Raw genomic sequence first — 13,754 nt, 5'->3', positions numbered from 1 at the left:
TAGATTAAGAAACAGAGCTGCAGCTTCATGTGGATGGGGGGCGATGGCCTTTCCTTTAGCTGTAGTTGTCTGTTAGTGAAGAAAACATCCTGTGAGATATATCAGTTATCATTCCCTCCACATAATCTTCCCATAGTGTGGATCTCTATCTCCATGTACAGTTGAGGACAATGAACCTCACAGCACTCAGAGCTTTTGAGGCTGTGCAACTTGGGCATGAACAAAGTCCTCTATGATCCCACTGTTGCTATGGACCTTGCTCTGTCTCATAACCTCTCAGATGAGGGCACTTCCTTTATTTTCTATAGAATAATTTTCAGAAAGAGGGCTGTGACAATCTTTGTCTTTCTGCAGGTGTCTCAGAATCCAAGAAACCTCCTTTCTGAGCCCCAGCTGACTTAATTTTCTTCCTTGGAAGGCAGTTCTATTAGCAAGGGAGGGAAACCTAGCTCTCTGTTATTTTCTGTTTGCTCAGTCCTTTGTGTCTTTATCACAAAAACCAACAGAACCTCCACCTGCCCCAATCCCTCTTCTACCCCTGCTAAGGTCTGAAATCATATGCTGAAATCCTAAACTCCAAGGTAGTGGTATGATGAGGTGGGGCCTTGGAGGTGACTAGGTCATGAGACTGGTATTTTCATGAATGGGATTAGTGTTCTCACAAAAGAAGCCCAAGAGAACTTCTTTGCCCCTTTTACCATGTGAGGACAGTTAGAAGCTACTATCTATAAATCAGGAAGCAGGCCCACACCAGACACCGAACCTGCTGGTACCCTGATCTTGGACTTCTCAGCCTCCATTATGGTATTTTATTATAGCAACCCAAATGGACTAAGTCACCCCTAATATCCATTATTATCCATTTGTTAACCATTTTCAACAATAAAAAAAGTAGAAGTAAATTAAAGTGTAGGTCTTCCTAACATCAGGTAGAACTTCCCAACAAGGAGTTCAGAAAAATGGTAGAACTTCCCAATAAGAAGTTCCAGGAAAGCTACCAGGAAAGGGACATCCTGCCCCCACTTGGCCTACTTGGACTAGGTACAGTTCTGCCTGGAGGCAGGGGAGGCACCAAATGACCTCCAGAGGGACCTGACAGCCTGGGAAGCTGGGAGCCTCTGGTGCAGCCACTGCTTGGCTGCAGATGTTCCCTGTCATCAATCACTCAGTGCATCTGTTTGCCATGCAGCTTGTTTAAAGAGCAAGGCGTTTGCTAATTGAAAACTAAAAGATCCATCCGTCTCACTCACAGCCAGCATGAAATCCACTCAGCCGTGCAAGATTGGGGTAAAAAAGGCAGCACAGAACTACATGTCCTTGTGTTGGTGCATCCCCATGGAGGTCATCTGGCTCCTGCCTCTGCCTCCTGATCAAGCAAAGATAATCTCTCCACTCTGGAGCAGTCAGAGATTGCCCATATCATAGTTTGTCTAACAAATCCTCATCTATTATCCTCAAGGCAGCTTGGAAAGACAGATATTATTAGCCCCAATTTAATGATAGGAATGCTGAGACTGAAAGAGGTTAGTGATTCAACCAAAGTCACACCACTGATAGGTAACATAGGACACCAACCTAGGTCCTCTAGGACTACTCTGTCTCATCACTGAAATTTACATAGGGGTGCTGGATTTAATTCTTCCTTAAATGGATTAAATCTTGGAATGAATGGCCCAAGGGTAAATAAGGAAAACACTGGGGTTTCAAATATGTCTATAATGTTTGCTTTAAAAGCAAGTATGACAAAAATGTTAAGATGTGATTGTTGTAATACCACCCTATCAAGCCTACAGGGGAATAAGGGACAATTCATGACAGTAGTGCCAAAGACATATGCAGGGGAAGGGTGCATTGTGCCCACTCACAGCTTCTCCACTTCTCCCAAATGCTTCCATAGCTGGCCATATTTGAGAGAATTGCTGGCTTTTTGTATCAGGAGACAGGGACTGCTCCATTGTGGGATCTCTGTGGTATTTTGAAGGGCTCTCATTTTCTCTGGGCCTCAGCTCCCTCTGAAGCGAAGAAGGATTAGATCAATGCCAAGGTCCTTTCCAACCCTAATTTCTATAATTGTGTGGCCAGTGGAGGAAATTTAGTCTGTTGTGGCCCAGAGTGGCTCAATTCTAGTCGTGCGGGGCTGACTCCTGCCACACACAGTCCTTTGTTTATGATGTTCCCTCTGCTTGGATTGCTGTTCCATTACTCCACTTTGGGAACTTGCATTATTCCTTCCATGACCAGCTCCTGGGAGATCTTGTAGTTTTTCTTTTTAATCCTCCAAGGGGCCTCTTTTAAGCTGCAGATGTTTCTCTGGAGATCTCCTCTCTGAATTGGCAGTTGTGGGAACAGGAGCCTGGCTTTATTTCTCTTTGTGACCGCTGAATCTGACACAGAACCAAGCAGAGGGAGGACAGTCGGCAACAAATTGCTGAAAATGGAAAGAAAAGGAGAGAGGAAGAAAAGGGGGGGGCAAGAAAATTCCTCTGCAGCCCAAATGACCTTGGGCAGGGCATGCAACAGAGAACCACTTCTTTTTCTCTTCCTCCTCCTGGCCACACACACCTGTTTGGAGTCAAAGGTGATCTGGAATCCCTAGGCCTTCTTTTGCATTTCCATCTCCTACCAGGCTTTTACTCTGCAAAAGTCAAGCAACGGAACTAGCTACAGAGATTTCCAGACCTGAGGTCAGAAAACCTATCCTGAATCTTTCCCGACACCTCCTCCTCTTTAAGTGATTTGCTGAAAGAATGGCTCTTTCCCAACCCTTAGTCTCTGACCCCTCCAAAGAAGACAGCATTAAAGTAGGCATGGAGACCGCTTTGCCCAAGGTAGCCTTGGATATACAGTGCGTTACTTAGAAAGTGTAGGAGGAGCTCCGTGGGCTCGGCTCTCGCCTCCAACTCAGAGAGCTCAGTTCCCGCCTCAAAGCCAGGCATTGCGGAATCCCGCAAGTACTCTCCGATACCTGAAGCTCTGGTGCGCCTAACAGGCACCTACGCTTGCGGGGCTGTGGGGTGGGGCCTGTCCCAGGGGCGGGGCCCTGGAGCGCCTCGTGGCCAGGGCGGCCCCACCCCCTCCCCTCCCGCACTCCCGGGGCTCCAGCGCCGCGGAGCTGTCCAGCCTCAGTGCCAGAGCTGGCCGCCTCCGCGCCTCGGCCGAGAGCAGCGCTCCTGCCCACCCGCCCGGCTGCCGGCCCCGCCCCGTCCCACCCCGCCCCGCCGCGGCCGGTCCACTGCTTCCCGTGGGCCAGAGCCGACCGAGCGGCTGCCCGCAGGGGCTCTGAACGGCGCGGCGGGGCCAGGACCAAGGGGCCGCCGAGCAGAGCGGCGGCCCCGGACGGCTGCTGCGGAAGGGGCGGCCGCGCGTGGATGCAGCAGGAGCTGGAAGCCTCGAGCAGCCGGTGCGGTCTCTGCCCCCGGGCGCCCTATGGCTTGAAGGTAAGCCCATTTAGATGGAGCGTCTGACGACCGGGGTCGAGGCAGGGCTAAGGGAGAGGAGACGGAGCTCCGAGAGCTGCGCGGTCCGGACTAGAAGTTTGGCCACTCTGGCGCTGACTACCTGGAGCGGCCAGCCTAGGTCGGGTTATCCACAGTCTCCGTCGGACAGCTTACCCGGTGGAGGTCCGGAACCCGGCGGCTGCCATCCCCTCTCCCCCTTTCTTGGTGCGCCGCCCGGGCGAGAATGCGTGCCCCTGGGCACTTGCGGGTGCTACCAGAGTGAGCCCCTCCGAGAGCGTCTTGGGAGGGGACTTTTTTCCCTGGCACCAGAACTCCGGCCCCAGGGCACGTAGCCAGTTTCCCACGGCCCCCAGAGGAGGAAGGATTGTTTTTGGCAACTTGGTATTGGTGCAACCTGAGACTTCAGTTTCAAAGGGCAGAAACTGAGGGAGAGGCGGGTATCAGTTATACCACTCCTAGGTTTGCCGCTGTCATTGGTTCTGAATTCTCGTTCTTATTTGCCTTTTCTCCGTTTGAGATTCGGGTGAGAAGACTGGGATTCCAGACCCATCTCGATTTGGGAATGTGGGAGATGGTGAGGACAGTGACGAAGGGTTACTGTCCAACTCTGAAAAGAACCGAGAGCCCCTTTAGGACTGTGTACGAGGTAGGAGTCAGCTTTAAACGCCAGACAGAGCACATCCCCATCCCTGTCTGCAACGGGCAGCCTGTGAGCGGTTTCTGTTGAGGAGCAGAGGTAAGAGGGTGCCAGTGCATCCACATAACAGGCTTCTTCACCATGGACACAAGTCACAGCATTGCAGCTCCGCAGGGACAGGCTCTTTCTCTCCGCCACAGGGAAGCTGTGTGAGCAAGTCACTTTTGGCCCATATGGCACCATGCTACTTTTTGTCCTGGGGTTTCTGAGGTTGGGTGAGGCAAAAGGCACTTTGTGGATCACTCTTCAGCTTCTGCAGATCTGTCTATTTCTGGATGTTGACCAGGTTGCAAACCTTTCAGGCTAATCTTTGCTTCTCTCCAGGGAACTAGATGCTCAGAGATTCCCCCCTCTTTCAGATGCAAATATTTGTGCGTATCCCTGATTCATTCTGCAGCATTAGGACCACTTGAAAAAGAAGCATTCTTTTCATCTTTCCCTGTGTGCTGCTGTTTAATGAGGGTAGGCAGAGAGAGAGAGAGAGAGACCTTGTTGAATGGGATCAATTTCAAGAGAAGCAGCAAGCTGGTTTGCTGGGTCTCAGCCTCTGCCTTGGACTTCCCTGCTTAGTTTTCAAAATTCCACATTTGTTTCTCAGGGGTTTTGATACTATAATCTGAACTCAAACATCTGACAGGGAAGAGGTTTGGGAGGGTTAGCCCTAGAGCCAAATGAGGACCATTTTGAAATCCCAGTATTGGTTTTTAAAAGAGTGTTCTGAGCTCCTTCCACTTTCCTTGTACAACCCGAGAATGAAAGATGCCTGAAAAATGGAGAGATGCTGATCTGTTGTAGAGGTCAGTGCAGCATTTCTTGGGGGAGGAGGGGGTGTTAGGAATGAACTCTCTGTATCTGAATCATCATAGAGAATCTGGTTTAAAAAGCATATCTTTGCTTCTTTCTCAAAGAAATGCTGAACAAGAATCTCTATTAAAGGTCCTGGAGCTTATATTTAAGCAATATATCTGGATAATTCCTATGTACATTGGGAAATCACTCCTCATGAAAGCTCAGACTCCTTACAAGGAGATTGTAGACATTTTTAAATTAAGACCTCCAATTTATCTCATTGTCTTCTGAAATTATACATGTTAAATTCTTCAGGTATGTGACTGTTGGTGGAAGTATCATCCACCAACAAACAAAACAAAAAAATCTCTTTGCTGCAATAAAGGTTATGACAATTTCCTCTCTCACAGGATCCTGCCAGACTTTTCTTCCTACAAAAACTGATTTTGGGCCTCTCTAGGGATCCCCAATATGGCATCAAGTGGGCTTTCATAAATACTAACTCCTCCTCTTTGGGGGCCAACTCCATGTGTTGGCCCTGCTTTCCTTCCCTCCTGGATGAGTTATGGTCTTTCACTATGCATGCACTGTGCTCTGCTAACACAAGTGCTCCTTAAATGCCAAGGAGTGATTATTTCAGCGAAGTAGCTCTTCATGCTCCCCAAGGCTGGTAGCCGCTGATGCCCTCCTAGCAGTGACATATTGACTGTATTGATTTGATTTTTGTGTTCCATATACTAAGAGGCATGTAGGGGTGAATCAGCTGGTGATGATGTTTATGAGCTAGTCAGTCTTCTATCTTCACCTGGAAAGTTGGATTATTTTTGTCCAAAATATGCAATTGTAATCATGAGAACAATGTAGAAGAACCTGAAAATGAAAGAAATACTCTGTTTCTCCTCTTTTACCAAAGAAAGTAGAGAAACTCAGGGTCTCATCAGAAATAGGACTTCAGATACTCCTGAGATTGACCTGCAGAAGCCAGACTTGTCTGATGTCACCATTCTCTGGGTAAACAAGTACCCACAAACCACATGTGGTGGGCGTGATGTGGTGGGATTATGAGAACTCCTTGAGCCAAGTCTGCCTTTCCAGTAGCTCATCCTTTCTGTCCTGTCACCCTCTGGTTTTCCTTCCTTTTGTAGTTTAATATCTATGAATTTCCAGCTGTGAAGGTGTTTCAGTTCCTAGGATGGGAGTGAAGAATCAAAGTTGAGATTTTATAATGCCAGGACCCCATACCATATTTGCAGTATCTCCCAGAATCAGCAGATCTCAGTAACCTAAGATATGAAGTCTTGAAAAGAACTCAGAAGGGTGGTTCTATTATTTGCATTTTCTCTAAGACATTGTTTAGAAGGCTTTAGATCCTTAGATTATTTGGGCTCCCCAGAGATCCATCCTGGATGCCCCTGTCTACAAGCAGGGCAGCTGCCCAGAAATACTTAGTCTTCTCTCCTGCTATTGAAGTTCTCTCAAAATAGAGTGGTGCCAAGTTTCTACTTTCTGGGTTCCAGGATTGGACTCAGCAACCAAAGCTTCTCCATCCTCCCAGGCACTTTGCTTAGGAGGGGAACATCCTGTGTATAGGAAATGCTTGAAAACCACAGGCAATAGAAAGGGCACAGCTTGGCTCAGCTTCTCAGCAGGTAGCCTCTTCTATATGGCCTTTTACTTAGTTGAACTCCAGCACCATTTTCCCTCCTCCCACCCACAGGAAGTCATCTTGTGGTAGTGGGAGGACATCAGGTTGACTTAGGGCTTATGTATCCTCCAGCTCTTCATGATACATAATGGAGCCACAAAGCATGTACCAATTGCTTATTTACCAATTCTGGGTGGTGGGCTGATATTATCTCTATCCTTTTTAGCTCATTTAATACTGTTAGAATCCCAATGTTAATATACCCCTGCCTCTCACCTGTCCCCATTACCAATGAAATTGAAGCTTTCTTTCTTATTTTTTTAAACAATAGAATCATGTTATCTAAATGCATAGGCTTGGAAAATAGTTTGATTATGGTATCAGTAGATGGACTGGAGGAGAATTGCAACTATAAGACTCAACCACTTGGGTTGCTTCTGTTTGGGTCCACAGAAAGGAGAGAAACTTGTCCTCTGGACTACATATTTTCTGTCTGTCATCTTCTCCCTTTCACTTCAATCTGATAAATGGGTTAAACCAACACCCTCAGGAGCCAGGATGCCCCTGGGAGAGTGCACTCTCTTCTCTCCCTAGGAGACATGGGAATGTTTCTCTACAGAGGAGTCAAGGGCCCTGCTGGCTCCAGTACACAGAGAGGAGCAAAGATGACTCACTGGGGCCTGGGGACTCCCTCCTCCCCTGGTTAGAGAGGCTGTGCTGCTATATTGCTGGAATTCAGATACCTAGAGGCTGCTGGGGACAATTGGAAGAGTATGGGGCAGTACATAAAGGTGGGAGTGAAGAAGTGCTCACAGGTGCTGCCAAAATAGGCTGATGTTAAATATGCACTGAATACAGCCACCACCTTAATGCACATTGGATAATTTTTGTTGTAATCTGCTAGTAACTGCAAATTTTTTTACTTTTCCTGGGAGGAGATGTGGGAAGTCTTTGCTGTCTGTAGGGATGGGAAAGGAAAAAGGGAGGACCCCTGACTTTCCCTGGAGCCCTCTGAGTGATGTCAGCCTGCTCCCAGACAGAGGATGAAAAGTGACGTCAGGCTGACTCAGCCCCAAGAGGCCCCATCAACAGGCCCCTGGGCAATCCTGCCTTCCAGGGAGCTGCCACTCAGCACAGAATTGCAGCTGCAGTCCCAAGGACTCTCCCCTACAGATGTCTGGGAGACAAAGTGAGTCCTGGGGCTTGTCTGTTTGTCATTGGGCCCCTTCAGAATGTGCCTGCCCTTCTCGTTTCCACCCCTGCCTGTTGTTATTGTTTGGGTTCTGAGTGGCCCAGCAGGGGAAAGGCATTAGAAATGAAATTATTTTTGTTGCACGGTGCATAATTGCCTCTGTTCTTTCCTGTTACCCCAGGCAGCAACATCACTAGCAATTCCCCGGGAACCCTTGGTCTGGGAAAGTGGCTTACTCACAGGTTTCCTTAGGACGGCTATTTTGAAAAGTTGTCCTGCTCACTGGTACTTGCATTGCTGGCCTCATCATTATAACATCCAACATTTATCATGCACTTGCTGTGTGCAGGACACTCTGTCCAGCACTTGACATGGGTTTTTTATTTCAATTCCTAACCCTACAACAACTCTATGAAATAGGCATTCTTAGTATCCCCATTTTGCAGAGGAAGAAGCATGGGCTTAGAGAGGTCAGTGGCTTGCATGATGTTACATGACTAACGTGTGGGGTGGAGAGTCAAAACCAGAGTGTCTAATACTTAAATAATAGCTCTTTATGACTTATGTAAGTGGAATAAATAATAAGAAAGGGAGAAGAATTTATTTTCTTTAATAAACTGAAGTGACAGTGAATTTTGCAGATAATACCGGGAAAGTGAGGAGGGGAGATAGCAAAGGGAGAAGATGGATAAAACAACTCTTTGGGATTCTTAAATTTGGGGACCAGTTAAGAATTCTTATTTTATACCTGGATTGGGGATCCTTTGGTTGGAATGCAATGATCATGCACCTCAGCAAGCAATAGGTGTAGAGGGAAGGGAGGCAGGTCACTTAAGTCTTCCAACTTCATGGTGGGAGCAGGCGACAGAGTGTGGAACTGTGATAACATCACCTTCTGTCTCACATCTCTTTGAGGGTGCTAAACTGTCTGAAGGATGAAAACCAGACTTCTGCCAACCTTTAGCCTTTTTGTTGCTTTCTTATGATCATGATTTAATATTCATTAGTCTCTAATACTAAGCTTCTTGATTAAACAGAGAGGTGCAGATGGAATGGACTGAGATCCTCCCTGCAGATGCAGGAGTGACTTATGAGAGTTGTCTTTAAGGACCAGCTGATCAGCACTTTTCTGGTGGGCAGACAGGAAAGGCCTGGATGTCCCTGCCCATGTATCAGTTTCTTCAGGTACATCATAAGTGAACTATATGCTGCCTAATAAATCAGAATTCCTAAGGTTCAACAGCACCAAAGTCTCCATTAAGATAATAGATAATAATGTTCATCTTGTGATCAGCTAGCAGGCTTCCACCTGTTGTTGAACTTCATTTTGAGTTTCATGAACGATATGTACCAATATTTGTTTTCTTACTTAAGCCCTATAAAAACACCTTGGTATGATTAGTATGGTATTTAGGCCTGTGGACTCCCAGAATTTGAATCCTGACTCTTAATATTTACTTGCTGAGTGACCATGAGCAAGTTGATTACCTCTATTTCCTTGGGCTTCTCATCTACAATTGGATGTCAATACTAACCTCATTTGGTTGTAGTGATTAATTCAGAAAACAGATATAAGGCATTTGAAAAAGTAAGTCCCTGGAAAAAGTAATTGACCTACAAATGTTAACTCCAATGATTGTTATTGTTAATTAAGGAGCTTAAGGAGGAACATTTTCAGCTATTGTCCTTTTGCACTAATTCATGTCTGGAAATTATGTTCCTCTACTTTCACATGCCATGTAATGTGAGGCACTCTGGCAAAGTCCACTTTTTATTAAAAACAAAAAAATAAGGTGATAAACCAATGCATAGGGACAAGACTTTCTCATCTTCCCAGATTGAGAGGATTGAAGCACTTCACACTGAGCATATCATTAAAGCTGGCAGAAACCATGTGCCCTCTATCTTCTGGGGACATTAGTGGAAAAAGCAAATGCCATCTTTGTATTTGCATGACATATGATCTTGCCTGAGAAAGGAGGATAGAACACAATAGCTTTTGACTCTGAGACTCTCCAATCCAGAATGCTACTCCCTCTTTTGGGCTTTTCCTTTGTCTAAGAATCTTTCCTTGGGATGGGTTCTTGTAACTGATGTATCTGCTTCTGGGCAGTTACAAATGCCTGCTGCTTGGTGATGCTAGGAAATTTCAGAGGGCATGACAAATATTCTGTTCCTAGTCATCTTTCTCAGATCTTTCCATTTTTTTTAGATTCTGAGCTCCCTCAGCTCTTTCATTCATTTATGGCAGAGTCAAAAAGAAAAGTGTATCGACAAGCAGAAATTAGCATCCAGAGTCTCAAGAAGAGTATATAAGGGTCTCCAAAGTGGTCCATGTTTGTATACATGTTTGTATATCTTTTCTTGAGGACTGTGTATAACTGAAGGTCTTGGATCACTCTGGATAACTAGTGGCACAAAGTCTTCTCTGGGGAGCTGGAGGGAAGGGTTGGGAGGTGGTCATTTTTCTCCATAGATACGCAGTGCCCTAAGAACATCCTGGATGATTGCTTAGTTACATTCTGTGGTAGTTAGCCAAGATGGCTCCCACAGTCCCACCTCCTGGTGTTCATGTTCTTGTGTAATCACCTCCAATGTTAAATAGGGCACACCTGTGAACCAGTAAGATTATGCCTAAATGAGAGTGTGCCACTTCTGAGGGTATGTCTTTAAAAGATATCATAATGTTCATGTTGTTCTCTCTTGGATCATACTTTCTGGGGACCATCAGCTGCCATGTCATGAGAACATTCTAGCAACCCTAAAAGGTCTGCATGGTGAAGATCTGAAACCTCTAGCCAACGGCTGTGGGAGCAAACTGTCTTGAAAGGAGGGCTTTCCTCCTCAGATGCGCCATCAAGAGATGATAGCCAAGGTCTTAACTGAAATCTTTTGAGCAAGCCTGAACCAGAACTTTCCAAATAAGTTCCTGACCCATAGAAGCTATTGACAAAACATTTTCAGTTGCTAAATTTGGGGGTAATTTATTATGCAACAATAGGTAACCAATGCTCATGCATGGAGAAATTATTCTCCCTGATGTCATACCAACTTGTATTCTGAAATGGTATGGAGTCTCTTCACTATCAACTGTATAAAAATTAATTGCTATTACTGGACTAAAACTGCTTCTGGTGAGCCTCCAGGTTGCCTTCTGCTTATGTTATTCTGAGACTTGAGGGTACTCATGTCTCACTCACCATGGCCTTGAGCCCTCTTAGCTGTCATCTTTCCAGATCAGCAGCTGGGAGTTCTACCTTCTCTTCCTGTGCTCACTCTTCCCTGACTGTCTTTTGCAGCAGAAGCCATTCAACGTGTGTTTTGTTTCTTATTCTTTCATTGAACAAATAATATCAAGCATCTGCTCTATACTAGGTACTCATCTTGATTGCAAACATGTCGGTGACCAAAACAAAGATCTCTGCCTTCCTGGAACTTGTATTCTAGTGGAAAGAGAGAAATGGTAAGTGATATATATAAAATATAAAGTACTGCATATGTTAGAGGGTAATAAGTACTCAGAAAAAGATAAAATAGGTTAGGATATAGAATGCTGAGAGGTGGAACCAGAGAGAACCCACATTATTAAATAGGGTGGCTAAGATGGACCTCATAGAGGAAGGGATATTTAAGAAAAGATCTACATCAAATGTGGAAGTGAGCCATGCAGACATAAAGGAAAGGCAGGGGATTGTCTAGCCTATGTGCACTTTTAAGCATTTTAAATAATTGTCTTACTCCTTATGCAACAATAGTTATAATACTCTGCATTTGGAACTCACTTTTAATTTTCAAAACTCATAAAGCAAAAATAAATAAAGTATAAAGCACACATATTCCTATTAATCTTTTACAACAACCCATGGAGTATCCATAGCTGTTATTTAACTTTCACTTTACAGATGTGGCCACTGAGGCTTGGAGAGGTTAAGTGAAACTTGCTTGGAGTCAGAGCTAGCAAATTCCAGAGCTATGGCCTATGACGTCTTTTGCATTCTCTTCTTATGTTACCATCTTAATGCTAACCTTCCAGTTCTTGATTTCTTGTTTTCCCTAAGACTTGAATTCTTGAATTAGAGAATCTGCCTTATGCTTCTCTAGAATCTGTTATAACCTAAAATGATGCTAAGTATTTGGTAGTCACTTAAATTGTTGAGTGAGTGAGTGGGTGAGTGATGGGTTGGTGAGTGACGGCTTACTTCCCCATAGCCTCACTCTCTCTCTACTCACTTGAAGCCCAACAAGTGTCTGGCAGTGTCTAAGGCGTCCCTCAGGTCTATTGGGTCAGCAAGATGCTTCATACCTCTCTCATCCCCTTCAGCTACCTGGCTGTCTTCATGAATAGTGTAGGTTGGCTAGAAACTTCTCAGTTTCTGTAGGACATGAAAGTGGAGGATATTGAATAGTCGGAGCTTCCTCCAATCAGACACACACGTAAAGATAAAGATAAGGGGTTAGCTGTCAGGGAAACAGAAGGAGATGTTTTGATTTTGGTTATCCTGGCGACCTGAAGATGCACAGGATAGTATAGTTGCTGGGGTTTATCTTAAGTGCTCTGAGTGGTTTCTACATTTTGAAGCTGGGACCTAAAGAGTTTGGGAAGCTGGGTTGATCCTCAGTTTAAAAGTTACAATAAGTGTCATTCTACCCAAGACCCTCCAAAAGAAGTCACAGTTTGAACCTGTCTTTTCCAAGAGGACTTTCAAAAAGTGGAATGTGTACCATCTGCCCATCTGAGTTATTCCATTGAACAAGTGATTCAGAGGATGAACTTGAAAGCTGGAGCGATGGAGGCTCCAATCTTTGTTCTGCCACTAACAAGTTGTATGACCTCAATCAAGTTAATATAATTTTTTTTTTGAGATGCAGGGCTTTTGTTTTCCTCTATAAAAGAGGAATGACCATGACATGTACTTGATAGAGTTTTAGGTGCAGTAAATGATTTGTGTGGAGTGTTTGGTCCAGGACCTGGCATGTGGCAAGCTCTCCGTAAACATTCTCTTTTATTATTCTTGTCATAATTATCAGGGGGCTTTTCAATCTGTGCTCCAAATTTTATCTTCTCTCTTATTGAAGGAAGAGAGACATTATTGCAGATGGGGCAACTGTAAAAGGTAGTATTTGACTTATAGAATGTTATCCTTGCAAGTTCTCAGTGACAGTAAAGGAAAAGAGCTCAGTTCTGCTCCTGGGCCTTTCCTCCAAACCCTGCTGTCCACATTCTCCAGATAGGGCATGGAGTATCCAAGGAACTCAGTGGATTTGGGGGTGGAGATGTCCTAAGGTGAGGCTAGAGACATCATATGAACCTTGAAGTCTTATGAGGAACACTGGTCTCCATCCTGAGGAATTGAGAAGCTATTTTGAATGGTTGTTTTTTGGTAGAATAATTTTAAGGACTTGATCTGCATTTTTTAAAAAAAATTGCAGAAACTGCTGTGTGAGGGAACTGATTATAGAGGAAGCAAGACTAGAAGAAGAATAACTAGGAGAGTTTACAGTTGTCCAGGAAGAGTGATGCTGGGTTGATGAAGATCGGGCAGTGGAGCTAGGAAGCCATAAAATATCTGAAAAGATGATAAAATTTACCAGAACTTGGTGGTTGATGGGCCGTGGAGAATGAGGGGAAGACAGAAGCCAAGCATGATTTTAGGACAATGAAACAAGGGAATTAAAGACATTGATTAAAGCATCTGAATATTGGCTGAAAATGTAAGCCAGGTAGAAAGAAAAGTGACAAATAGGCAGTGGACATTAGCAAAAGAAAAAGAATCCGTGGACCGATGGTATTGGTGAGGTCAGAGAACTGGTATATCTGACGTAATTAAGTGATTGAGCTGAATGCAGAGGCAATTATGGTCACAGAGTGGGATAATAGAATGGGCGGTGACAGAGCCCAGATGCCATCTTGGGGATTGGTGATTGAAGTGGAGCGTGTACTTTGAGTTAAGGAGGCCAAAGAGCTGAGAAGCC

The 13,754-nt window shown here is 45.0% G+C and overlaps 1 protein-coding gene across 3 annotated transcripts in view; it reads left to right on the top strand.

Moving 5' to 3' along the window:
• The first annotated feature begins 3,119 nt into the window (after nucleotides 1–3,119).
• Nucleotides 3,120–13,754, top strand: part of Drd2 (dopamine receptor D2) — a 59,527-nt gene continuing 48,892 nt past the window's right edge. The window contains exons 1-2 of one of the 3 annotated variants that reach the window (XM_021732379.3): nucleotides 3,123–3,437; nucleotides 11,157–11,244. The gene's annotated coding sequence lies outside the window, so the exon portion shown is untranslated. Of the gene's footprint in view, nucleotides 3,438–11,156; nucleotides 11,245–13,754 lie in introns of all 3 variants that reach the window. The other 2 variants (XM_021732381.3, XM_005334208.4) reach the window with 2 other exon arrangements.

Source organism: Ictidomys tridecemlineatus, chromosome 4, assembly GCF_052094955.1.
Source record: "Ictidomys tridecemlineatus isolate mIctTri1 chromosome 4, mIctTri1.hap1, whole genome shotgun sequence".
Classification (NCBI taxonomy): Eukaryota; Metazoa; Chordata; class Mammalia; order Rodentia; family Sciuridae; genus Ictidomys; species Ictidomys tridecemlineatus.
This window is presented reverse-complemented; position numbering and strand designations above follow the sequence as displayed.